General features: G+C 45.9%; 1 long non-coding RNA gene across 10 annotated transcripts; it reads left to right on the top strand.

Annotated features, from left to right (window-relative positions):
* The first annotated feature begins 324 nt into the window (after positions 1-324).
* Positions 325-7,426, top strand: LOC109786386 (uncharacterized). Of its 10 annotated transcripts, none has more exons than XR_002238299.4 (5): positions 341-902; positions 1,240-1,336; positions 2,081-2,153; positions 2,257-5,758; positions 5,858-7,426. It is a non-coding gene; the product is annotated as an uncharacterized lncRNA (long non-coding RNA). The 10 variants fall into 10 exon arrangements; XR_012189197.1 differs by having other exon boundaries at positions 1,677-3,349; positions 3,464-5,758; XR_005761556.3 differs by having other exon boundaries at positions 1,240-2,153; positions 2,257-2,359; positions 2,462-5,758.
* Positions 7,427-24,852: the final 17,426 nt, after the last annotated feature.

Genomic DNA, 24,852 nt, shown 5'->3' with positions numbered 1-24,852 from the left:
AAAAATAGGGGGATTGGGAGAGGAGCTCATCACGGGGAGGATGGCACGCTCGTGGAGGTCGGGGAGAGCTTGATGGCAACGGATTTGACGAAGGCGGCCGACGTCCCGAGGTTGAAGAAGACGATCAAGGCGATTTTACATCTTCATTTTGGATCATCTGTTAGAGTTGTTCTTTTGGACCATCAATTTGGATCATCTGTTGAAGTTGAACTTTTTTCGGAGCTCCAAAATATACTTTTTGACGGTCCAAATTTTACATCTTCGGTTTTGAACCGCAAAATTTTGAACCATTAGAGATGCTCTTAGTCCACCGGAGAATGAAATACCGTCCAAGAGAGTATCTCCTCTTTCCCCCAATCCACTGCTTCCTCTTTCCCCGCACCTCCCCCAATCCCCGCCTCCTCTCCTCCTCCCCAATCCGTCGCCTCTCGCCACCCTCGCCAGCTCCTGCCGCTCGTGAAGGGGAGAAGAGGAGATGCGGCGGAGAAGGAGTCCTAGGTGGCGGCTCGAGCGGAGGAGCGTGTCCTCGATCCCGAATTGGCAGGAGGAGAGGAGAAGCATCCGCGGCGCGGCCTCAGTCCGGCCTCGGCAGGAGGAGCTTGAGCCGAGGAGAGCGGTGGCCTCGATCCGGACTCAGTAGGAGGTGGGGAGCAGCAACTGCGCCAGCTGGCGCTCCCCTCGTCGCGACACTTGCAGCAAGCTGTCGAGCAATGGTGGACGGGAGAGGGTCACGACGGCGGCATCGTCCCTGCAGGAGAGAGAGAAGATGAGGGAGAGAGAGAAGGAAGGAGAGGAGGGACAAAGAGAAGACAGTGGAGAGGGAGGTGCAGCGCCAGGAGAAGAGTACTGTGGGGAGCAGTCTTCTGGAGGTGCATCTGGTCCATGCCAACCAGCTTTCCTCGGTGAGTATTCCACTGCACGCCTTCCGGTTAATCCGGAGAAGAGCAATTATCACCACGACCACACATGTTCTTAGCATGGCTTGGGTTCGTCTTTACCTGTACTTGCAGGAAGGTAGACCAATACGTGATCTGATTTTTTCTTGTTTATACCGGTAGAAAAAATTGTGGTGGTGATGATTGATATAAGTATTATGATTGGTTGTATGGAAATAGGGCTTTACCTCTGGAGATGTGGGTAGTGATGTTCTCTGCGCTCTCATGTTTTATAATTTCCCCCCTTTGACACCCTCCTATCTGAAATATTTGTCTTACCAATTTGATGTTGGTTCACATGCAGGTTCAGAAAGTAGCACCATGCATGATGACTGTTGATGATCTCTGGATTGCAAGACATTGCTTTTGTGTTTCATGAGATATATGGTCGTTCTCAAAAGGTAGATCTATTACATATTGATTCAAAATGGCATAGTTGTGCTCTTGCAAGAACACCTGATGTGTTGTTTAATATATTTTATATTTCATTACAAATGAAGAACTTTCGGAGGCTCTTGCTTATTTTCTTCGGGAATAATAGGGTGTCTTTGGTATCATTGTAAACTTTGCAAGCTGCACTATGGACCATAGTTTCACTTTTATTAGGTTCTTGAGATATGTTATTTGCATGGAGCACATCTTGATTTCTTCAGTTGCAATTGTTTTGTCCATTTCCCTTTTGCCTTCTTGATTTGCTCAACATGCTCATTGTGAAAGGCTGAGAGTTTATCCATCTTTCAGTATTCGCCGGATTTGATGATGTGCGCCTTCTTCCTATATCAGCCAAGACTGAACAAAAATGTGCACGGCCATCTTGCTTGAAGATTGCAGCACACACATATTGCTTGGCAGACTAACATAACTAGGAGCTTCTAATTGGAGCCTTCAAGCAATAGTGTTGTTAATATATTATGTTACTAGAGTATTAGAATAACTTCCCCATATATGTGTTTATATGATTTTCTGACATTTAATGCAAAAATATTGATAGCTAGGCACTGTACTGTGCATAAACCAAAATTTCAGTTTATCTTTCGTAGTTGCAGCAGTTTTTCTGTACCAATAGCGCGACATTGCACTACTCTTCACTTTCACAGGCCATGGAAAAATAAATAACTTGGCAACGAATACCCTATTGTCTACAGTTATAATTATGTGTGCACTTTGGATCTATTGGATGTCTGAATGTATTGCTAATCGACATTTACTGATGCAAAGGTATGTTCTATTTGTAATATGAAATGATTCTTATTTGTACCTCTAGCAGTCCTTCTCATATTTTCTATTTGTAATATGAAATGATTCTTATTTGTACGTCCAGGCCTCCAGCAGTCTTCTATCGCTCCTTTTAGAACTAATGACGTAAAAATGTGGTCTGGAGTCTGGTCGTGTTTGAACAAAGTCGGTCAGAATGAGATCCAGAAGTATTTTTCGAGTTTATTATATTAATTTTTCCAGTATAGTGATTATTTATTTGTTCACACAGTACATAGTACCACCGGCCGCTAACTACATTTTTTTTGCAGATTTTGCAGGGACGTAGATATATATGGTGATGTTTCACTACGATCCTCAAGTGTTTTAGTTCGTGTTTAGGAGGATCACATTTTGACCAATGACTCAAATTTGTTTTTCTCACTGGTCCAGTATACTCAAGAACCTGAATATTGTGTTTGCTTTGAGTTATTGACAATTCCTTGGTTTTTGCAACTCAAGAGTTGACGATGGCCTTCCTTTGGTGCGTGTAGTGAATGAATTTGCTTCTAATTCAGGCCTCGGTTGATATTGCTCGGCGGCTGGATCTGCCATGGAGTGGCTACCACGGGCCAACCAGAGTTGGGTGCCCCTGTTTCCGATCTCGAGGCGGCGAGATTAGAGTCTACTTAATTATGTATCATTTGGTCCTTCCTTTGGCTATTAATCTATTGTGGTCTGCTTTTTCAAGCTCACACAACAGCCCTAGCTTATTTGGCAGCAAGTTTGCCAAACGCATATTCTTGGGCGTAGCTGCTGCTGCCTAACAAAGCACTAGCTTTGCTACCACAGACGGCCCAAAGCTGGCTGTTTCTGGTGTAGCTGCAGCTGAAAAATTTATATTGAATTAAATTTGGTATAGATAGCTGCAGCTGAAAAATCAAGCTTAAGTTGCTGAACTTATATAGCTTGTTGTGTAATGCATCTTGATACCATACATGTAAATTAATTTAGAAATTGTGTTGCTCCGAGATAATTTTTTATTTGAAAGCATTACCAACATAGGCATGAGATTACCTTCACACACGGAAAAAGTTATTTTGTGACCTAAAGATATGATTTATGGACCTACCTCAATATCTCAGGAGTTGTCCTTTCCTTGTTAACCTTGTACACTTGACATGACCCATCAGTTTGAGGTAGAGACAATGAAAGAACAGGTATGCTTCCTTTCCTTGTTAACCTTGTACACTTGTCAATGCCTCATTTCTAAATAAAGTCTAAAATCAACTTTTTATTGTTCATTGCCCACCACTTGAAATCGGCGTTGACAGCAGAAGGACAAAGCAAGAGAAGGAACTTCGTCGACCCAGCCATGAGCAACGGATGCTCTGACGAGTCGATGGGGACCGTCATGAAGATCTGCCTGCGGTGTCTGACCAAGGAGCCAACACTGAGGCCGTTACTCGAGGACGTGATGTGGAACCAGCAGTTTGCAGCCCTGGTGCAGGATGACTGGAGCAGCGAGAAGTCCCCGCTCTCGTCATTGTAGATCCGTGCACAATCCGCAGAGTACTGACCTCTAGGCAGGTATGTGTCTTTTACATGCAGTTTGCCACTCGCACATCTAAATTCCTACTTTGGAATGATGATCAGAAATTGTAACTAGGGTCTGAGTTCTGAAATGACATGTTGTGTCCATGTTCTTGGGCATCTTGCAGCCTGAGAAAAAATATTGTCAAGCATTACCATTATGATCCTCCATCGATCATCATTGCTGAAGGAAAACGTATTAGACATGGTATTTTCAAGCTAAGTGTACCAGCAGCCGATGCTGGACCTCATGATGCATATAGTTTGCATATTTCTCTTCATCCACTTTTCCTTATTTTTCTGTTCGCTCATTTCTTCTAGCGTATTTCTATCAGTATTTTTCAGTTGAAGGATAGATGCTCTAATTACCAAACGAATGTGCAGGCAACACCCATTTGATTAGTTATATGTTATATCCATGTAGGCTATGTTTGATAGCATAGTATTGTAAAAACAAAAGAATTTTAAAACTACAGTATTTTCTCCTATAGGTACAAGATACCATGGTAATAATATACCAGAGTATTTTGGAGTATTGGGAATAATGCAAACCTGTTTCACTAGAGCTTATATGTAAAGTAAATTAGCAGCTGGCCGTTTGTTAACAATCGCAGACAGGCATGTACCCCGCTTGCTGTCTATTGCGAACTGAACAACTATGCACAAGAGCCAGCCCCAGCCGCAGGCACAAACTTGAATGGCAGTATGCATTAAACGGCCATGCACAAAGCTAGCTTATACAGAGGAGTTGAACAAGGTTGAGCTGCTGCTCAATATGGCCTGGAACGGTAGGCCGTCTTCTGCATCGTCATTGCAGGCACCACGGGAACGTCTTGGCCTTATCTGATCTCTAGCGAGTAGAGTGACTTATTTTCACAATACCTGATTCTGATCATCGGTAATGACCTTCTCCTATTTCTAAGTGATATGTGACTCTGATCAACTTTATGAAGTCATGTTCATCTGGTATTTCGTATTTACTTCTATAGGCTGCTATGATGAATCTTACACTGCACTTGCTTACAATGTCTTCCTCTTTTTTGTAGGCAACCTCAAATGTCTATTATTCTAAAAAAAATTGTTATTTAACAAACAACGCTTACTTAAGATGTCTTCCTCTTTGTTGTTAGTCCACCATGATGCAAAAGGTTAAGGTCCCAACAAAAGTAATTCTCGATGCTATGATGCAACAACTTAGACATGAAGTCATTTTCGATGCCGATGTGCTAATATGATCAAAGGTGTCTGTATGATGCATCTCTACCTATGTACCTTGCCTGATAAAAGCAATGTAAATAAGCTATCGTAAATTGATCTTATGCCTCTCTTATAACAATATGTATTGATTGTATCTAAATATTTTGATGTGCATAGTTTGAATGCTCACTCTTTGTGTCTTTGCTACTATAGCTTGATTTATAAAACCAATGTAAGATTCATCATAGCTATTATCAAGTGATCTCATTACTTCCTTTTAGTCTATCAAGGCATTGGCATCATGTAATGGAATATAAGTATCTATTAAGTTGATTCTAAATCAGTAACATATACACAGTTTGAATAGTTGGCTCGCTCTCGCTTTTTGCGCCATGGGCTATGATGGCTTGCTTCTGTTAGGCAGGAACCAGTGTGGTTCTTACGTTTAGTCTCCATGATTAATCTCCTGTGTTAGTTAAATAAGATATGAAGCTCTGTCTTATAGCTTCACCTTAAAAATCTGTCTCCTTTTCGAACTGTACTCTCATCATGTATAAGTATTGAATTCATCGTGCTGTGCTAATACAATGTAATTTATCTATGTTGTATGTTTGCTTTTACCCACTGAGAAACTTCCTTTCAGTACCATCGCTATGCACCTGCATTAACTTACTTTATTCTTCCGAGACTAAATCAGCGCGCACAATCATTTGGTGTTCTAGCTCATCTCTACTTGCTTCTCAGCCAGTCAAAAGCAAACCTATTTCCTTATCGATTCACTCTCACTAAAGATAATCTTATGGAGAAAAGCAAATGCTGGCCCTTCGACCTACCAACAGGTACATAAATTTACTGATGCTATACCAGATACCATTTAAATAACCACACATATATGCTTATCTTTGTGGTCTTCTAACAGTTTTTTATTTTTACTATAGCCGATCAGTTGAGCACCTGGATGATAACAAAGAAGTACTTGTTCACTGACCTTTCTTCTTCACAAGGTTTTATAAGCAGAGTTGAGCACAAGACGAGAGAAATTGCATAGCTATTCACACACTATATATTAGCACGGTGTGATGGAATGCCTGCAGACAAGCACCAGGTGGCACCACTCATTTCAAAACATCTGCGCATAGGATATCAACCACAGTTGTACCCTCCACATGGAAAGCCAGGCCAGTTAGTGCTGGATTTGATGCATGGCCCTGCCACAGCTTATGCACGCGCTGTCCTGTCCACTGGAGTAACCATGACGCTCGACAAAACTGAAGTTCTTCGTTACCCTGTAAATGATGTTGGCATTCCAGAGGAGGAAATGATGTATGATTTTCTGATTGAAGAAAGGAAGGCAATAGTGATAGAACATCTAAAGATAAAGATCTATGGAATGCCTTTACATCTTTGGACCATAAGGGCAATCGAGCGTGCACTGCAGCCACATTGCATTATTGAGCATGTTAGCCCAGCCAATCTCAACTTCCGCAAGCTTCAATCGATAAGTTGCACAGCTTGGGCTATCAGAACTCCTGTGCAATTTCCATGGTACATACTCATTCATGTCTACAGCAAATATGACAAAGGAAAAAAAATCAAATCAGTGGCCATAGAATGAGACATTTTGTATTGGTGTCGACAGAATTAACATTCAAGAGCATCATCACAAATCTCTTGAAAAACCACACAGGAGAGTGCCTCCTTTCTTACAGGCACTCAAGAGAGGAATAGTTTCTCATTCATATTTAAGTGAGGTTGATATACCAGCTGACCAAATGCAGATCTTAGAATCATCATTCCTCCTGACATCTTGTAATGAGGGGAAGATGATGACAGAAGATGAGTTAACACGGTGCCTCCAGCAAATGCAGATTCGATGCCCAAGAAATATCATAGCCAAGCAAATTGACAAGTTCAAATTCCTTATATTTTTCAGAGGGCCAGTAACTACAACTTTGTTTCACACGTTATCTACTGACATTGCTGGGGTGCAACTACCATTTGGTACGTTCTTGGTAAAAAAATGGACCACGTCTGCTGGTGCGACCTCTTCTGTCCTCTCTCAGAGAAACGACATACGGATTACAGGCCTACCAACTGAGTTTTACAGCCAGGCCATAATCGAAGACATATTGGGCCCTCACTGCATGCTAGAGAACAACAGCCAACATGTTGGTGATTCCCCTGATGTTTTCTTCTACGACTGTGCCATATGGACAGATGAAAACAGAGATATTCCAGAGATCATATCTATTTGGGTTGCTCCAGATGGGTTAGTAGTGGAACCGTCGCCTGTTAAAGTCTTCAGGTGCCTCTGGAGCTGTATCATGCAAGAATTTTCAGCTAATGACGCCCTACTCTGAAGACTAAAATCACAGTTCCAAGATATCTAAATAGAATGTGCAGTTTCCGTTGTTTAAGTATTTCTGTAAACAAGTCTAAGGCATACTACTATCTGTACTCTTGCCTGTGTTACAGTCCTCTGCTTATTAACTACTACTTCTGCCTCACCTATCCTTCATACTTTTGCATTCCAGTTATACAATCTTCAGAAATATCTTCTTGAAGATGATACTCCTTCATCTACCATTGTTAGCCTTTCTCTTTAACTAAGTGATTTACTTTAGAAAATAAATGTTGTGTTGTTCCTATGCAAATGCACTGTATTAGGTTCTTCGGTTGTTAGCTCCAGACCCTTCTTACATAATTAGTGATAGCGCTGCTGTGTTCCTGCTGCAATGTTTCATACAGATGCAGGCTAAGTAGAACCACTTGGTTTCTTTAATCTTCCATTTAATTCCAGTTCACAACAAAATTACATACTGAGAAAGTAGATTATTTTCCACAGGTAACTTCACAGTTATCATCTGCATTCTCAAAGCCTTTGCATAATTTCTGATCCGACGGAAGCCAAATAGGAAATCATGTATTCACTGTTTTCTTGCTGCTCTTTGTTAGATTCATAACAGACTCGAAAATATGATGCATGTTATATACAATGGATCCAGTATACATTCCAAGCGTTTTCAGAGAAATAACTCGGAATGTAGCTCAAATTGTATTACACAAGGACAATCACACATACACTCAGTCTATGCATGAATATTTTGATACACACTCTAACAGTACTTCCCTTGCTCTCGCCCCTTGCGCCATTGGTGCAACAGGTCATCTAGTATTATAGTTCATCACAAAGTTCTAGTAGCTTGGTGATAGTGACTAGAGAACTACGTCAATCATTATTTCATCTAGTATTATAGTTCATCACAAAGTTCTAGTAGCTTGGTGATAGTGACTAGAGAACTATGTCAATCACTATCTTATCTAAAAGATTAACTCCCATTTGATTCAAGTGATTGTAGTACCCAGACATTCTGAGCACATGCTCACTGGTTGAGCTATTCTCCTCCATTTTGTAGGCAAAGTACTTGTCAGAGGTCTCATACCTCTTGACACGGGCATGAGTCTGAAATACCGATTTCAGCTCTTGGAACATCTCATATGCTCCATTGCGTTCAAAACGTTTTTGAAGTCCCAGTTCTAAGCCGTAAAGCATGGCGCACTAAACTATCAAGTAGTCATCATATCGAGCTTACCAAACGTTCATAACGTCCACATCTGCTCCTGAAATTGGTCTGTCACCTAGCGGTGCATCAAGAACATAATTCTTCTATGCAGCAATGAAGATAATCCTTATATCATGGACCCAGTCCGCATCGTTGCTACTATCATCTTTCAACTTATTTTTCTCTAGGAACATATCAAAAATAAATAGGGAGCTACATCGCGAGCTCTTGATCTACAACATAATTTGTGAATACTATCAGGACTAAGTTCATGATAAATTAAGTTCAATTAGTCAAATTATTTAAGAACTCCCACTTAAATAGACATCCCTCAAGTCATCTAAGTGATACGTGATCCAAATCAACTAACCCATGTCCGATCATCACGTGAGATGGGGTAGTCATCAATGGTGAACATCTCTATGTTGATCATATCTACTATATGATTCATGTTCGACCTTTCGGTCTCCGGTGTTCTGAGGCCATGTCTGTACATGCTAGGCTCGTGAAGTTTAACCCAAGTATTCCGCATGTGCAAAACTGTTTTGCACCCGTTGTATGTGAACGTAGAGTCTATCACACCCGATCATCACATGTTGTCTCAACACGACGAACTGCCGCAACGTTGCATAGTCAGGAAGAACAGTTATACCTTGAAATTTAGTTAAGAGATCATCTTATAGTGCTACCGCTGTACTAAGCAAAATAAGATGCATAAAAGATAAACATCACATGCAATCAAAATATGTGACATGATATGGCCATCATCATCTTGTGCTTTTGATCTCCATCTCCAAAGCATCGTCATGATCTCCATCGTCACCGGCTCGACACCTTGATCTCCATCGTTGCGTCGTGGTCGTCTCGCTAACTATTGCTTCTACAACTATCGCTAACGCATAGTGATAAAGTAAAGCAATTACATGGCGTTTGCATTTCATACAATAAAGAGACAACATAAGGCTCCTGTCGGTTGCCGATAAATTTTACAAAACACGATCATCTCATACAATAACGTATATCACATCATGTCTTGACCATATCACATCACAACATACCCTGCAAAAACAAGTTAGACATCTATACTTTGTTGTTGCAAGTTTGACGTGGCTGCTACGGGCTTCTATCAAGAACCGTTCTTACCTACACATCAAAACCACAACGGTGTTTCGTCAAGTTTGCTGTTTTAACCTTCTTCAAGGACCGGCCGTAGTCAAATCCGAGTCAACTAAAGTAGGAGAAACAGACACCCGCCAGCCACCTTTATGCAAAACTAGTTGCATGTCTGTCGGTGAAACCGGTCTCATGTGCATGGACATGTAAGGTTGGTCCGGGCCGCTTCATCCCACAATACCGCCGAATCAAAATAAGACGTTGGTGGTAAGCAGTATGACTATCACCGCCCACAGTTCTTTGTGTTCTACTGGTGCATATCATCTACGCATAGACTTGGCTCGGATGCCACTGCTGGGAATCGTTGCATGGAAAACAAAAAATATTTCTACGCACACGCAATGATCTATCCATGGAGATGCATAGCAACGAGGGGGGGGGGGAGTGTGTCTACGTACCCTCGTAGACCGTAAGCGGAAGCGTTTATTCAACGCGGCTGATGTAGTGGTACACCTTCACGATCCGCCCGATCAAGTACCGAACACACGACACCTCCGCGTTCTGCACATGTTCAGCTCGGTGTCGTCCTCGCACTACAAAAAAAAGACACATCCGTGACATTTTGGGCCGAACGAATTTTTTTCTGTCATGCTTATGACACTTCTATGACGATAATTGTGACAAAACCCGGTATCATCATGGATGTGGTGGGCTCCTACTTCTATGACAAAAATCATGACAGAAAATGGGCTTTACGTCCTGGGCGGGCCGGAGACGCAGCTGCATGACATTCTTTGGGCCGTCCATGACGGAGAAAACCGTGGTAGAAGCGAGGGCGAGGAAAATATCGGGGGAGTTCCCGGTTACGGTGGGTGGTCGGGGGCCGAGCGATGCGCGTTTCTCTCGTACGTACGCGCGTGTGTGCGAGGCGTTGCACTCTAACTGAACCCGAGCGAGGCGTTGGGCTCTAACTGAACCCGAGTGATTACACAACAGGCTACGCATTACTGAACCCGAGCGATCGATCGATCCCTTGTTGTTAACTGAACCCGAGTGATTCCTTCGCTACTGCTGCTAACTGAAGCCGATCGATACTGCCTTTGGATGAATAGTGAGCGTTGTTGGGGGGTTTGGATGAACAGTTCCCTGTGGGGGGTTGGATGAACAGGACCCCGTGGTAGTAGAGGCCGTTGCCTCAGGATGAACAGGACCCCGATCGATCGAGCCGGTGGATGAACAGGACCCCGTGGAGGGATGGATGAACATGACCATGTGGAGGGCTGGTTGAACAGTAGCCGGTGGAGGGCTGGTTGAACAGTAGCCCGTGGAGGGGTGGTTGAACAGGACCCCATGGAGAGGGCTGGTTGAACAGTAGCCGGTGGAGGCTAGATGAACAGGAGCCCATGGATGAACAGTCGCAGGTGGAGGCTGGAGGAGGTCGACGGTGGATGAACAGTAGCCCATGGAGGCTGGAGGAGGTCGATGGTGGAGATGAACAGTATCCCGTGGAGTTCCGTTTTGCGGTACGCCACACCCCTCCCAATGAACAGGACTCCCGTTTCGACCGTAGCGCTCCAACACAAGTCCGTTTCCTCCGTTTTGCGATACGCCACACCCCTCCCGATCAACAGGACCCTGTTTCGACCATAGGAGGTCTGTTTCCTCCGTTTTGCGGTACGCCAGACCCCTCCCGATGAACAGGATCCTGTTTCCACCGTGGCCGATTGAACACAAGGCCGTTTCCTCCGTTCTGCGGTACGCGAGGCCTCGTTTCCATCGCCTGTTCCGTCCAAGCCGGTTGGCTCCCGATGAACAACACGCGTTCCGTTGCCTCTCGATGAAACACGACGCATTCCGTTGCCTCCCCATGAACACGACGACGCAGTTTCTCCGTTCCGATCCAGCCATGTACACGAGCCCTGGCCGTACGTATGCGCGAGTAGGCGTTAGACCCCGCCCGTATGTAAGTACATGGCCGTATTTTCTTTCTCGCCCCCTGGCCGCTGTACGTATGTGTACATGCTACGTGCGCGCCTTTACTACGACACGTGCGTGCCTCTACTACGACATGTGCCCTTCCTTACACGGCCACGGTTCATCGCTGCAGCCTGCAGACAGACCGATCGACCAGTATGTACGTACACGTTAGCGACCAGAATGACAACGCTACGTACGCTTCGACCGGGTGGGTCCCGACTGTCAGGCACTTCCTTCCGTGCGAAGATGTAGCTGGTGGGTACCAGCAGTCAGGGTAGCGAATCATTTTTTTGCCCGTAATATGGACGCACTTTCTTGCGTGCGAAGATGTAGCTGGTGGGTCCCAGCAGTCAGGGAGGGTGAAATACGGTGGCCCGTCCGGTGGGTCCCTGCTGTCAGGTGGAGGAATCATTATTTTCCGCGTAATAAGGAGGCACTTCCTTGCTGCGGCCGTGGACCCAGCTGTCAGCCTCTCCACGTACAGTACTCTTCCGATGGAAGTCGTTCCTTGACCATGTTGACCACGCCGCGCCGAGAGCACCAGTGCGGTGGACGACGGCGAGGCCTAGGAAGGGGACGACACGGAGCCGGGGAGACGCGGCAGTGGATGCCCACGCGGAGAGGAGTACGAGGGTTCACTGATTCAGCTTCGGTGTGAGGCTGCCATCGCCGCAGAATAACAGGGGGTGTGGGTGAGTGGAGGGATGGCCTGTCCAGCGGTGGGAGTAGTAGGGGGCGGTGAGGCCTCCGCGGTAGCACAACCGGCCACGGGAGGCAGGAGCAGGCGACACGACCGGCGCTGCTTTGGGCGGCTGGAGCGAGAAGACCAGAGGTTGAAGAAGCACTACGACCGTTGGATGGACATCGTACAGTCACTGGAGCTAGAGTCGTTCATATTGACTAAGTTGACAAAGCCCTCCGTCCCCGTCAACTTAGTAGGCCCAAGTCAGCCTCCCACTATGCTGGGTCCCAGCTAGCAGGGCGAGTATTCATTCTTTTATGCGTAATAAGGAGGCACTTCCTTGCATGCGAAGATATAGCTGGTGGGTCTGACCTGTCAGCGGGGGGAACATTTTTTTCGTGAAATACAGAGGCCCTTCCGGTGGGTCCCAGATGTCAGGTGGAGGAATCATTATTTTGCGCATAATAAGGAGGCATTTCCTTATGTGCGGTCATGGACCCAGCTGTCAGCCTCTCCACGTACAGTCCACGTCCGATGGATGTCGTTCATTGACCACGTTGACCATGCCGCGCCGAGAGCACCAGGGCGGTGGACGACGGCGAGGCCTAGGAAGGGAACGACACGGAGCTGGGGAAGACTCGGCAGTGGTTGCCCACGCGGTGGGGAGTACGAGGGTTTACTGGTCCGGCTGCCGTCGCCGGAAAATAACAGGAGGTGTGGGTGAGTAGAGGAATGGCCTGGCCAGCAATGGAGTAGGGTGGGGCGGTGCGGCCTGTACGGCAGCACAACCGGCCACGGGAGGTGGGAGCAGGCAGTCCCACCGGCGCTGGTTTGGGCGGCTGGAGCAAGAAGATCAGATATTGAAGAAGCAACACAGCCGTTGGATTAACATCCAACGGTCACTGCTGCTAGAATCGTTTGTGGACTAAGTTGACAAAGCCTTTCGTACACCTCAACCTAGTAGACCCACAAGTCAGCCTCCAAATCTGTCCCAAACAGCATACAACCTGAAATTTCTAGCCAGATTCAAATTAATTTAAAAACTAACATACCTTAATTTAAATCCAATGAAATTTTACCCGCACAAAAACAATGAAATTTAAAATATCAAAATCCGAAAGAAAAAAGTATTTTGGAACTAATTGCCTATTTGTTGTATTTTTTCATTTTACAACCCATTTATTATTACTTATAGCCCATTTTATGGGCAAAATGCATCCCTCCTCGTCTTGAAAGATTTCCGGCCCAGCAGGGCATAGAAAAGCAAGTAGGCCTACGTTGGTTATTCTGCAAAAAACAAAATAGCTGGGCTAGCCATTTTCAGAAAGGAAAAAAAAACAAACTGGCTAGTCATGTGCTAAACATATGAAATAAAAGCCTGGGCTAGACGGGCCACAGCTCCCGCACAACCCAGTTCCCTTCTCCGTCCTGAAAAAACAAAATTACTGCGCGCGCTGCTGGGTCCCTACTGTCATCCTCACCATGCACAGTCATCTCCTTATTCCTCTCGGTTGTTGACCATGTTGACAACACCGAAGGGCGGCGCCGCGGCGAGCGAACCAAGGCGGAGGACGATGGTGAGGCCTCGGACAGGAACGAACAGGAGTTGGGGAAGATGCGCAGAGTTTTAGGGTGCGATGTGGCCATGATGCGTGCGCGGCAGCACAGCCAGCCGTGGGAGGCGGGAGCAGGCGTCCCGCCGGCGCTGGTTTGGCTTTGGCGGCTGGAGGAAGAAGAGACTGAAGAAACACGACAGACGTTGAATGTCAATCCAACGGTCAAGGTTGGCACAATCGTTTGTTGACTAAGCCGACACCAAGTAGTATACTTTTTTATATATAGGAAGAAAATAAAAACTGGGCTCGTTCGCCTGGTAACATTCCCGAAACTGCGATCGTTCGATCTTGCGTCGCAACTAAAACTGTCAGGACCCCGTTTCCAAGTCACATCGATCTAGCCGGTAACACCTCATATCACTTTGCGGCCTCACGCACGGTATTCCCACGGGTGTCGCCTTACCATGGCCCGGGACCGTTTGCGCCTTTTGGCTCACGTATATGATAGTGTCGCTAGCATCCATATGACAGAGAACCCGGGCCGACATGACTAGTCGTGAACCCAAAGTGGCACTAACTTACGGGGACATGCATACATGAATCAACATCGAGCATGTCGGTCAGCAGCGTGCGAATCCGGGCTGTAGCACTGGGCTAACAGGACTCCGGTGAACCGGGCTGTAGCAGGCTAGGCAGGACTCCGGATGTCACCACGTGACATTTCCCCGAAGGGACAGACACAGGAACGAAGTGAATCACATGCCGGCTAGTCAAGTGTTCCGGAGCAGTAGTGCTGGGCTAGCAGGACTCCGGTAAACCGGGCTGTAGCGGACTACTATGGCTCATGGAAGCACAAGACTACATTTCCCCATAGGAGAGGCTACCAAGGATAAACAACTAGGTTGTCGGATCCCACACATACCAAGCATTTCAATCATACACACAATATGCTCGATATGTGTAAATACAACATGGCATCACAACATAACTCTACGACTCAAGTATTTATTCATTAGACTCCGAGGAGCCAAGATATTACAAACATGGATCTCATGACCCAACATTCAGAGCATACAAGTCAAAGCACACGCGGAAGCTAAACATGTCTGAGTACAGACATCTACAAATGAAAAAGGCTGAGAAGCCTGACTATCTACCAGATCCTGCCGAGGGCACAAGATCGTAGCTGAGGTAACAAGCTAAACGTCGAAGTCCACGCGGAACTACTAGCGAGACTGAAGTCTCTCTGCAAAAACATAAAATAAGCAAACGTGAGTACAAATGTACCCAGCAAGACTTACATCAGAACTAGCTACATATGCATCGGTATCAACAAAGGGGTGGTGGAGTTTGACTGCAGCAAGCCAGCTTTGACTCGGTAGCTATCCTGAACTACGACTGCAAGTAACTCTTTTGAGGTGGCGCACACGAGTCCACATATTCACCATATCAATACACCACTATGGATCCGCTCCCGTCTCCCTACGAGAACGCCATCCATAGCACTCACGCTTATCTTGCGCATTTTAGAGTATCCACTTTCTCTTGTCTATGAACTGTACAGGCAACCTAGAAGTCCTTTACCGCGGACACGGCTATTCGAATAGATGATGTTAACCCTGCAGGGGTGTAACACACGCTCTCGCCACTTACCACCATGTACACGTCGTGTATCTCGGCAACCTTCAAGCGGAAGCCTGGCGAGGGAGTCGGCCATGACCTGACTAACCACACAAGTCTCTAGTCCAGGTTTATCGCCTATTCGGGTTCCATCCGCAAGGAGATCCGTCCGGGGTGTCGCTCACGGCCCCAAACGATGTGAGCAGGGTTCCCAAGCCCACCATCCGGGTGCCACTTGGTACACCGTGCCATTGTGCCTAGTCTGTCCCAAGCCCACCTGTACCGGGTGCCACTTGGTAGACTACTAACACTACCTACAAGCACCAGAAACTAGTTGCAACTCCTGGACAGAGATCAAGTTGATTAATAAGTCGAGAGAGCTTAGAGCGCCCGGAGCCCAATGTGTGGTAGTAACTGCTCATGGATCACAAACACAGAACTCAGTTCCTGAGGACGGCTGCAATGAGACAACCCACCATGTACTCCTACATGGCCTCTCACCGCTACCTTTACCAAATCGTGTTCACACACTTAGCTCTCAACAGTAGGACATGTTCACCACATTCCAATTCATCCCCGATGAATCAGACCTGACTCAACTCTAAGCAGTAGTAGGCATGACAAACAAGCATGAATGAGTAGGCACATCAGGGCTCAAACAACTCCTACTCATGCTAGTGGGTTTCATCTAGTTACTGTGGCAATGACAAGTCATGAAGAGGAAAGGGGTTCAACTACCGCAGCATGTAACAGATGAATCATTGTTGTCCTAATGCAATAAAAGAGAGCAGGAGCGAGAGAGTGGGATTGTATCGGAATGAACAAGGGGTTTTTGCTTGCCTGGCACTTCTGAAGATAGTATAGTTCTTCATCGGTGTCATCGAACTCATCGTCGGAACGTCGTCTACTGAGAGGGAACAATTACCGGCAAACAAGGAAGAACACAATCAATGCAATGCAACAATATGATGCATGATCATGACATGGCAATATGTTGTGGTTTGAGCTAATGCAACTAGAAACCAGATTAAATGAAGTTGGTTTGAACCAAGGGTTCAAATTCAAACTCCATATGTGCTTATTTAGATGCCAATTATGCAAATTGCCATATACAGCAACCTTAGGTTGTTCAAACATGCATGCAAATGGTACAAATGGATAGATTGGATTTTTCTGATCATTTTTCATATATAAATCTTTTCATTCTGAGCTATAGATTAATTTCTATGATTTTTAGAAGTTTTGAGTATTTTTCTGAAATAAATAAATCATTTAAGATTTATTTAAATTCTAGAAAACCTTTACTGCGTCAGCATGACCGTGGTATGACGTCAGCAGGTCAACCGGGGTTGACCGAGGTCAAACTTGACGTTCGGGACCCACATGTCAGCTGCACACTGATTTAACAGAGTTTAATTAACCTAATTAAATAGTTAGCAGGGTTAATTAAACAGTAGGGCCCACCTGTCAGTGGCCCTAAGCGTGGGTTAGCAGGGTGGTTAGGCCCTAATGACCGGCCACGCCGGCGGTTAACCGCCTGGCCACTGGGCACGGCGGAGACGCGCCAAAAGGCCACGGGAGCGGCGGGGAAGGGCACTGGGGTCTAGCCCACGGTTGGGCGAATCCAGAGGAGGCCACGGGAGGGCGCGGGGAGGATTGAGCTCGCCGGAAGCTCGCTCGCGGCGGCGGCCGGAGTGCGGCCTCAAGTGGCGCGGGGCTGTGGGGCACGGGGAGGCCGGATGTGGTGTGCTACGGCCTCCTGGGTCCACCTGGAGCTCGTCTACGAGCTCGGACGTGATGGCGCTAAACAGAACGACGGCGACGAAGAGGTGCGGCGGCGGCGAGCCTCGGCCATGGCGGGGGATGGGGCTAGAGCATGCGAACGCGAGGGGGAGAAGAGGGGTTCGGGGCAGGGGCTCACAGCGAGTCCAATGAGCGCGAGAGCGAGGTCGGGGACGGTCGGGTTGCTGCGGATCGACGAAATCGAGCGCTGGTGCCGAAGCTTGAAGACGATTGCAGGGACGGTGATGCGGGGCGTCCGGCGATGCTTGGCTTGTCGAGGAAGTCGATGACGTCGAGGCGGATCCTTTGGACACGGCAGATGCTCGAGGGACGGGCGGTGAGTGCGGTGGCAGTGTGCGGCGGCGATGGATGCGTTCGGGTCCGAGGTGCGGAGCGAGAGGGAGAGCAGCAGGGAAGGGGATGAGCACGGTAGGGAGTCAAGAGGGCCTGAGGGGGTGCGTGTCATCCGTAGCGGTGTCGGGGAGGCAGCAGGCAGGCAGGAGGTGGCGCTGCGCGTGCATGCGCGCCGCGGGCACACGCCCCTGTCCTACTGTCCCGAGGAGGAAGACGACAGGGAGGGCGCTGGTGGGCTGGGCCGACCGGTTACAGTGCTGGGCCAAGGTAAGTGGCCAGGTACTATCTCTCTCTCTCTCTCTCTCTCTCTCTCTCTCTTTTTCTGTTTTTCATTTTCTATTTTATTTCCTCTGTTCTGATTTAGTTTAGCCACTAAATCATTTTAATAAATTCTGTAGGTTATTATATGGCTTGCTAAAATATATACAAAGCCACTCACAAACTTCCAGAATTATCGGAGTTATAATTAATATATATTAAATATAAATCCAAAGCAAATAATTATTGGATTAATTCAAATGGCCAAAATAAATGTTTCTGAGCTCCTAAAAAATATTGGTTTGAATTTTACCTCTTGCCAATATTTTTATAGAATAACAGGAACATTTTCTTGGACTCATTTGAGAAGATTTTAAAATTGGTTATTTCTGAGGGTTTCAACTAACCTCAATTCAACTTTCAGAATTTAAACACGATGACATGAACATCAAGCAAAGTCAAACAAGAGCTTATCCTGGGGTGTGACAAAAACTGCGAGGAAAATGCGTTCGTCTGCCGTCCTCCTCCCAGGGAACGTTCGCCACATAAGTGACTAGGACCCTTGGTATTCTACCGAGAGGCCTTGGGTTCGAGTCCCAGGAACTCTCAATTTTGTCCTCCTTCCTCCCTCAAAAAAAAGAAAGAAAATCAAAGACTTGAGAAGGCGTACAGAACAAGCTAGTGTACCAGTAAAGAGACATTGCTGAGTTTTAGAAAAAAGAGAGACGTGCTCCTGTAGCTGGTTCGAATCCAAACCTAGACTATGACTATATATGGTGCTATGCTACCTTGCAAGTAATGAAACTGACATATCCAATGTTCGCTTCTCCTCTTCTCTACTTACTCTGCCTAGCATTAGAAGCTCTGGCCGCAGCAACCATGTCCGCTGGCTGCTCGTCCACCTGCTCTTCAGCAGGCAACAACCTAATATGCGCCAAGTCGTCACCCGTACCATCGCCTGTGGGTCTCATCACACCCCCGTCGGCACACGCACCGCAGCCGGTTGCTCATCGCAACCTGCTGTCGTTGGTGTGGTGCCACTGCTGCAAATCACGCAGAGTCATCCGTCGCGTCTCAACCACAATCCTCAACCCTGGCAGAGTCTTCTACAAATGCCTGAATCATGGGGTAATAATATGTTTAAGTGTTGTTCTGCTGCTTTCAGTTGCTGATTTTTTTAATAGTTTGGTTGATGATCTTCCAATTTGATTCATGCAGAAAAGGGAAGATTTGTGTGATTTGTATTTCTGGGAAGTTGCTGATGTGGGGGAATGCAACTACGCTGATTATTTGGTTAGCCGAGGAATCCCAATACCAGCAGGTTGGGGTGTTGGACAAGTAACTGAAGGAACGACAGAAGAGGAAGATGCAGAGCAGAAGGTTAAAGATGCAATTCCTTTGATCATGGCCAAGCAACAGCTGCTGAACGGCCTTGACAACAATGAGGAGATGAAAGAGCTTGTGAAGATAATGGGCAAAATCGATGTGCTCTGTAGGATGATTGTCTCTTTATTTGGAGTGTATGTAGCACTCATGATGTATTCAGTGGCTATGACATGAGCACTTTGCTGAAACTAGTAATGAATGAAACATGTGTAGCAGGGTGGGCGTAGTGTTGTGAACATCTAATGATTTCTATTAACGGAATTCGGGGGGTATCCCCTTGTGCTCATAAATAAATAAATAGCAAAGGCCCTTTTGGTAATAATTAAATAAATTAGCAGAGGCCCTCTCGAGTCAGCTTTGTTCCCATTCGAAGACGTCGAGCAAATTGCAGTCCAATAGCAAACTATGTCATCAAATTCAAGTTTCACAACCAAATATGAGTACAACTAAACAACAATGTCATCATGTTTTACTCATCATACAATCACCAAACACAAATCAACATACATAACAAGTGATGTTCTCACAGCAAAATACTAAACAACACGTTCATTAGGTTTCAGTTGTCATAGCAAACACAATTTCACATAGTAGATAAAAAAACGTCTTCTGACACGCAAATACGACAAAAGCAATCTAATCATCATCCGCAGCAGCAGCGTCAACATCTTCGCCATGTGTATCAGTCTGAATCGTAATTCCCCAGAGTGTCATCTTCTTCTTCATCCTCAATGTCCTCGAACGTTGGCTTGTTCTTGATCAACTCTTGTATGTCCACAGCACGACAGGCAATCTTTTCGCCAGCGTCATTGACGTGATGGTTCTCAAAGATATTAGGAACATCTGTGGAATCTTGTACATTAGGAGCGGTGTAAGCATCATCTTGTTGTGCAACTTCATTAAACAAATTCCTCTGCTCAAACCTTTGCAATACTCTCCAGTCATCGCTACGTGCAAATGTGTCTTCCAAGAAAAATATCTGTGTTGCTTGATTTGCCAAAATAAAAGGCTCGTTGGTCTGGTACGCTGCCTTGACATTGATGGATTTGAAATAATCATCAGCTCTGGGTTTTGCGATCCTGGAAAACAGGTTATACCAACGGCAGCACAACAGAACCACACACCGATGATCCTCGAAACTGGAGATATACTGCAACTGAACAATGTCTGTTATGTTAGCATACATTTCAGTTGTCACTCTGCCGTACGTATCCGTGCTCATGATGGCATTGTTTTGTGTCTTCCTGCCTTCGTCGCGTGCAAGGGTGTTGTAGCGCACATCTCCAACAACGCAAGATTCATAATGTCTTACCCGAGTATCAGGACCCATTGCTAGTGCGTAAAGGGCTTCATCAACTGCCTGCCCATCCTCCCGCATCTTCTTAACCTATGTTTAGAAAATAGACAAGCTGATCATCTTATGTACTCAATATATTAAAAAAACTGACAGTGCAATTCAATAGCTTACATGGCTCTTGAACCATTTCGCAAATCCTGCCATAACCAGTTTGTCAATGTTCTTGGATTTTGCGGCAGTAACTCATTTTTGTAGATGCCACACAACATAGTGATCGCGTCAAACATCTAAATATATAAGAATGTGCTGCAAGTTTAGTAGATTACGATGCATAAGCTACAGTACTTAGCACTTACTTGATATAAGGTAGTGATTAGGACAATTATTCAACACATACCAAACCATTTTGTCCAAATCTTTAGGTTTGTCCTCTTGTCGACTCTTCGGTGTAACTCGAACAGAATAATCGAAAACATTGAGCCCGGGATTGTCTTCACCCACCTCTTTGCTAACCTGATCAGCTGTTTCAATGTATTTTGAGCAGAATGTCAATGCTTCTGTAGCAATGTAGGCCTATGCAATGGAACCCTCAGGTCTAGCTCTGTTCCTGACATAGCCCTTGAAAGTGCCTAGTCGCCTTTCAATAGGGTACATCCAGCCATACTGTACTGGACCTCTAAGTAGTGCCTCATCAGGTAGATGAACAGCCAAATGCACCATCACATCAAAGAAGGCTGGAGGATATATCTTCTCAAGGTCGCATAGGATAGTTGGTATCTTGTCTCTAAGACGCTCCAAAGAATCTATCCTGATATTTCTACTGCAGAGTTCCCTGAAGAATTGTCCCAACTCTGCAACTGCTCTGTATAAGTCAGGGCGGCCCAATCCTCTAAGGATAACAGGTAAAACCCTTTGAAGTAGGACGTGGAAGTCATGAGTTTTCAACCCTTCTACCTTGTTTCCATCTGCACTGACTCTCCTTTCAGGGTTGGAAGCAAATCCATGTGGAATCTCACACGTGACAGGACCTCGGAGAATTCTTTTCTTTTTACCTTGTCCAAGACGTACACAGCTGGTGCCATATCCCTTGGTTTACCTTCATCTTGCACCAACAAATCCTTTCTGATACCCAGATGTGTCAAATCAATCCTAGATTTTAAGGTATCTTTCGTCTTGCCTTCAATATTAAGAAGTGTGCCGACAATGCTGTCACATATATTTTCTCGATGTGCATCACATCAAGATTATGCCGCAGATCCAAATCTTTCCAATACTTGAAGTCCCACAAAGTGGACCTGCGGGTAAACAATAATCTCTCTTCTGCCTTGCCACGCTTCCTTTTCCCGCTACCATTACCAGGATGGTTTCCTGGTGTAATATGCCTGACCTTCTCTAATTACACTTGCAACTCATCGACGTTGAGCCTCTTTGGTGCATCACGGTTTTCATGTTTTGCATTGAACACATGTCTTCGATATTTTGTAGGACGCGACTTGTCCTTGGCAAGGAAACGGCGGTGTCCAATGTAACAGATCTTGCTAAGTATTGCGTATGACAGCAGATTCCTGTCACAGCGAACACATGCATTGTAACCATGTGTCGTTCGCCCTGACATAGTGCCCAAAGCCGGATAATCATGGATGCACCAAATTATAACAACACACAGAAAGAAATCAGCTGGTGGGCTGCTATATAGGTCTCGAGTGAGAACACCCTTCCATAGCTGTTGAAGTTCCTCCACAAGAGGCTCCATGAATAAATCAAAATCCTTTTCAGTACGTTTTGGACCTGGGATGAGCAAGGCCATCATGTAGTTTGATTCTTTGGTGCAGACATTTGGAGGCATGTTGTAAGGGATAACAAGCACTGGCCACATGCTATATGTGGCGCTCTGGTGGTCAAATGGGTTAAATCCATCTGAAGCTAAGCCAAGTCTAATGTTTCTCGGGTCAGCAACAAACTTTTTGTGTTTCTGATTGAAGCTTTGCCACTCACTACCATGAGATGGATGGCTCATTACATTCTGATCTCTATACTCCTGGTTCCTAGAATGCCACTGTACATCCTCTCTTGTTTTAGCATCATGAAACAACTTCTGCAATCTTGGTGTAATTGGAAAATGTCTCAGAACATTATGAGGAACCCTCTTCATAGCATCGCCATCTTTCCATCTTGATTATTTGCATTTCGGGCATTCACTGAAGTTGGCATAATCCTTTTGGAACAAAACACAATTATTCTTACAAACATGGATCATATCATATCCAATTCCAACTGCACGAAGGAAATTCTTCATTTTACTGTAGGTGTGTGGCAGTTCAGACGCATCTGGGAAATATTTGCGGAAAGCAGCCAACATCGCATCGAATGATTTGTTGGTCATCCGCTCAGATGTCTTCACCTGAAGAAAGGTGACCATAGCTGAGAATACTGACAGCTTATTTCCTGGGGTGACAGCCACGTTGCATTGTTCTAACATGCGGGCCCACCGTTTTTCTTCTACAGGTGAAAGTTCACGAAATGCACGAGCATTTCGTAGCATTGTTTCAATGTTGGTCAAACTCACTGGCTCCGCCACCACCACGACCTCCTCCTCTTCCACCTAAGCATCAGGCAGATCAAGATGGTGATCTGTTGCTTCCACGTAGTCAGTAACATTGATGTTCACAGCTTCACCATGATGAACCCACCTAGTATATGTGACTGACATCCCATACAAGTGTAGAGGATTTTGCACAGTCGACTGGGGGTCTTGTAACTAAATTCATACAACTGCTACACATGTAGAGCACATCTGATTTCCGACCACCGTACTCAGCTCCGATAAAGTTCATGAAGTTTTCAACCCCGTCGACATATGCAGCGGAGAATCTTCGAGAAGAAGTTATCCAAGTCCTGTCCATCTGTTAGACATACAAATTAGTTCTTCTACTAGATATTACAGGAAAAACATATATGCTTTTTATGAAGTCCAAAAAAATAATACCTAGGTCGATGTCTAAAGCTATGGCAAGATATTTGGATGAGCAGATCTAAGTAACGAGATATATGTAAAGCTAATTCAGCAAACAGATTTGAGTGCTAAATTATGGCAGGATGTTTCAGCAGTCAATGAGGCCGAGCACACAGCCATCAAACTATCGAAGGCCATCGTAGCAACAAAGATCGAGTATAAAACGGTGTACAGCTATTTCACCTAACAGATTGGCTACTAGACCATGGCAATCTACGTCACAATAAATATATGGCAGGATATTTTAGCAACTAATCAGGCTTGGCATGCCATCTCAGCTAAGCAGATTGAGTGCAGAACAGGGCAAGGAAGCTTCTTAAGCAGAGCATATTGAGTGTAAACTACTTCGGCAAACAGTGAGATTAACAACGTCTATCAGCTAACATTCAGCGCTACACCGACATGCACGGGGCCTCAGTCTAGAATGCGCGTACCGTGGGAGAAGCTGACCGCCGTGCGTCTCCACACGAACGTCGCCAGCGGTGGCGGCACTGACCGCCGTGCGCCTCCACAAGAACGTCACCACCGGTGGTGGCGCGGCTAGAGGACGACAGTCTACGAGAGCGTACCGTGGGAGCGAGAGGACCGCCGTGCGTCCCCTCGATGAACCGCGGCGCCGACGTATCGACGCGGCGGGGAGGGCGCCTTTGGCGGAGTGAATGGAGTGGAGGGGGAGGGGGGTTTGGGGAATATTATTGGCTAGTTGGCCGAAGGGCGGTTGAATTTGGGATTTGGGGGGATTTTTTTGGGGGGCGGGGGGCGGGGGGATTTTCGCGCGGTGGGCGGGGGGAGTTTGGTGCATGGTCGGTTTCTCCAAGTGCAGTCCCACGTGTCACTGAAGAGGCAAGCCGAAGCGCATTCTGTTTGCGTGAGCCGTGTGCAGGACCGAACGTGTGTGGGGTGCAATGCGACCGCGACAGGGGTGCTGTGAGTGTACCTCCTTTTTTCCTTTTAATAAACTAGGTGCTTCGCCCCCTAAAGAAAAAAAAACTTGGTGCTTCGCGCGATCCATCGATACTACTACTAGTAATCCGGTAATCCCGACTAAAACGGCGCGGCCGGGTCTTTTCCCACGTGATATGCTGGGAGGTTGGCTTAGTTGGGTTTTTTAGGACGAGTAATGCTACACCTACGTAGTCCCAGTTACGTAATTAACATAATGTGAAACGTGTGAGCTGTTGATTGTAGATTGGGGGAGGGAGGGGCCCACCACCATGAAAATCAAGGAGGAGAGAGAGAGGCAATTTACGTTAACCCTTTTGTAGGTTCCCGTAGATGTAGAAAGATGTGAAATGTGTGATTGTGTAGTGGACGTACTATTGGAGTGCCTAA

This window comes from Aegilops tauschii, chromosome 7 (assembly GCF_002575655.3).
Source record: "Aegilops tauschii subsp. strangulata cultivar AL8/78 chromosome 7, Aet v6.0, whole genome shotgun sequence".
NCBI lineage: Eukaryota > Viridiplantae > Streptophyta > Magnoliopsida > Poales > Poaceae > Aegilops > Aegilops tauschii.
The sequence above is the reverse complement of the archived record's forward strand: the minus strand, read 5'-3'. Positions and strand labels throughout refer to the sequence as shown.